Source organism: Apis dorsata, unplaced genomic scaffold (assembly GCF_000469605.1).
Source record: "Apis dorsata unplaced genomic scaffold, Apis dorsata 1.3 scaffold_142, whole genome shotgun sequence".
Classification (NCBI taxonomy): Eukaryota; Metazoa; Arthropoda; class Insecta; order Hymenoptera; family Apidae; genus Apis; species Apis dorsata.
The window spans coordinates 93,723-97,236 of record NW_006263433.1 but is presented as its reverse complement, the minus strand read 5'-3'; the positions used below and the strand labels follow the sequence as shown (position 1 = coordinate 97,236).

General features: G+C 35.3%; 1 protein-coding gene across 1 annotated transcript in view; it reads left to right on the top strand.

The window, feature by feature from the left end:
* LOC102675814 (protein muscleblind-like) overlaps window positions 1–3,514 on the top strand; it is a 360,083-nt gene that overhangs the window by 297,804 nt on the left and 58,765 nt on the right. The window lies entirely within an intron of this gene.

Sequence of the window (3,514 nt, the reverse complement as noted above, 5' to 3'; positions counted from 1 at the left end):
GTCGTCGTCGTCTGTTCACGTGGCCCGTAGATCGGCTACGTGACGCGAGCCCGACTTTCTTAACTCGTTGCTCGATTTTATCGGTCTGTCGCGAGAGGGGGTTAGGTTGGAGGGGGAGGTTGGATGATAAATTGGATCGGTCGAGACGAGAAAATTCTGTTTTCGATGAAAGTTTTTCCGATCCGATTCATACGGAACGTTTACTGCAAGGATAATAATTAATCGATGATGATCGTTCGTTGCCCGTTTCGAGAAAAGATATAGTGAGTTTCAAGATCGATTCGAGAATGGCAAGTCTAAAAGCGAGTACATTAGCCGATAATTTTTCCTTTTGAAAGTCATTTATACAATATATAAGAAATGATAATAAATATTTCTAGAATTACTCCAGAAAATAGAAATTAAATATGATAGAGTTTAAAAGTCAGAATTCTTCCTTCTTCTTGATTCTTTTCTTAGTAGATTCTATCCATATATAATAGCAAGTCAATGTAATTAAGAAATAATTTTTCCTTTTAAAAGTCAAAATTGGATAAATCTTTTATAGAATATATAATAATTAATAATCATTTCTAAAATTGCTTCGGAAAGTAAAAATCAGAATTTCTATCGATTCTTGATTCTTTTCTTAGTAGATTCTATCCATATATAATAGCAAGTCAATGTAATTAAGAAATAATTTTTTCTTTTAAAAGTCAAAATTGGATAAATCTTTTATACAATATATAATAATTAATAATCATTTCTAAAATTGCTCTAGAAAATAAAAATCACCGAAAAGTTTAAAAGTCAAAATTTCTATCGATCTTCTTGACTTCTTAGTAAATTCTATCCATATATAATAACAAGTCAATATAATTAAAGAATAATTTTTCCTTTTAAAAGTCAAAATTTTTAATGGTATAAAACATACTTTTTATCGTTTACACAACGAATAATAAATATTTCTATAGAATTGCTTGAAAAAAGTAAAAATCAAATACATTGATAGACTCGAGTTTAAAAGTCAGAATTCTTGGATAAATTTTTCCTCCTACTTGCTCCTACATATATATATACACATGTACAGGGAAGTACGCGTTCCACGGGTGGATATAACTGGCGGGGGTGGGGGGTTGATCGATCGCGGTGCTTATCTTAAATTCAATGGGGCATCGGTCGATTGAATAAAATCGAAACCCGCTGGCAAATCGACGTTAATAACATTTAAAGTTCGCAGACCGAGATAAGGGAATCTCTTGGCGGCCGATAATGCTGACTGGGGGGGCCGACCGGTGTCTCGATAACTTTTTTATTGCGTTCCCCGCACATCCCTCCCTCCCTCGCCAACTCCCCTTTCCATCCTTTCGTATTTTTCGTCCACTTCCGGGATCCTCGTTAATGCGGTTCTCGAGCGCGCGTTGTTGTTAATTGGAGACGCTTGGCTGGCCGGGAGAAGTCGAGCGTTCGGACGGACGAATTGTTGTTGGTTTGCCGGTTTCGATGTAAGATTATTTCGAAAAAAAAAAAACGTATATAACTTTTAGAAAGGACCTATAAATAATTTTAATTTGAAAGCGAATACAATATATAATAAATTTTAGAAAGATGGAGAGAATGATTATTGATTGGAAATTGTTGTATTAAAATAACGACGATGTCGAAAGGTTAACGAGAGAAAGGATTGTTTTTGATAATTGTTTAATTATTCGATTATCGATCATGTGGTTTTCATACTTTTTTTTTTTATCTCTGTTGCAGGTAAGCAAAGTTCGCGATATGCTAGTTTCTATATGGAAATCGGGAATCTAATTTCACGTGCAGGTAAAAGTAAATAAGTTTGAATAATATTTTAGAATCATTCGTGTCGAAAGAATTGCAATTTCTTTGTTTTTTTTTTACCGCAATTTAATTATTTTTAAAATCGTTCCTCATAGACAAAAATTTTAATTTCATTTTCTTTTCAAAGAAGAAAAAAAAAAAAAAAGGGAAGGGACGTTCTCCTATCGTTTCACAATTTTATTCAAATTATAATATTTTTCGCATTTCACTCGTTTTAATTTAATTCAATTTAATTTATAATAATAATAAATTTGTATAATTTTAATACCAATACGTATTCTAAAATTTCCGCTCGGTTATTTTAATTTATACCATTTTATACCTGATTATTTCAACCATGGTAGAAATATTCCGTTTTCATTATCCGTGAAATATTCGTCCGTTAGACGAATTATTCGAATCACGATAACGCTCGTTCTCCAATCGTTCTCCAATTAATCGACAATATAGACAATACCCCGATACCACGAAGATTAGATAATCCGTGAATTGTAACCGCGAGTCCATAATATAAAACTGTGTGTCGTCCGTTTATCGTGGCTTCGTTCGTCGATAAACAAAAGCGTTTTAATCCGACCATGCGTTCCTCCGCTAACTCTATACACATTGCTACATTGGTGGATTCGCGTTATTCTCCTTTATCATTCAAGAACGTCCAATTGGATTTAATTGTACGTGAAATCTTGATTTTTTTTTTTTTTTTTTTTTTTTTCGAATATAAAAGAATCATTTCTCATCGATGTTTCAATATTTTCTGAAACGAGAAAGAATTAGAAATTTTATACCAATTTATTTTCTAATTTTATCTCCTCTTGTAACAACTTTTTCAAACGACTTGTAATAACGCAAACTCGATAATTCATAGATTTTCACTCGAACAACGAATAATATTTATTCACAAATAGTTTCTCTTTCTTTCAACGACTTTTAAACAATTCGTCTAAACGATAAAAAAAATAATCAATTCTTCCTATTCCAAAGATTCTCGAATACTCCGTCGAATGTTACATTTCAGAGAAATAGAATCTTGGATTAATCTCAACGTTCGAAAATTCCAATCGGTTGTTTATAAACCAACGTCCAATCCCAATCCCCGAACAGCAACCCCTGAGAATACAAAACGCGAGTTTCGAAACCTGGCTAAGGGTGGTAACGATCGTGGTTTGAGATCCACACGAACGAGCTTAAGATCGACGTGGCAATGGGAGTGGCCAGGAATCGAACGAGTTTAAGGAATCGGAGAGCAGCGGAGGAGGGGAAAGGGGAGGAGGGGATCCACGAGAAGACGAGAAAGGAAAGTGGCTGCTTAAGATTTCGGACGCGTGCTGCCTCTTCTTAACCTCTGCCTCGTCTGCGTTTTTTAACGCAAAATCCCCCGCCCCACTATTCCAGATCTCTTGCCGAGTTTCTTTCAACTTCTCTCTGGGGTCGCATCGGACCTCTCGGTTGCAAATCCAATTGGAAGGACCCGGCTCTCGTCGTCCTTCTTCTCGTGTGCCACGCTGAGATTTCTTTCTTTCTGTCTCTCTCTTCCTCTTTTCGACTTTTCATCGCCGCTTGACCCTTCCACTTCCCTTCTCGATAGTTGCCCCCTCTTTCGACGGGAAAACGACGGAACGAGCTTTCGTTCCTTGAATTCCTATGTTTTTCTTTCTTTTTTTAGTGCTATTTAGAAAAGATTGCAAGAGTCGTT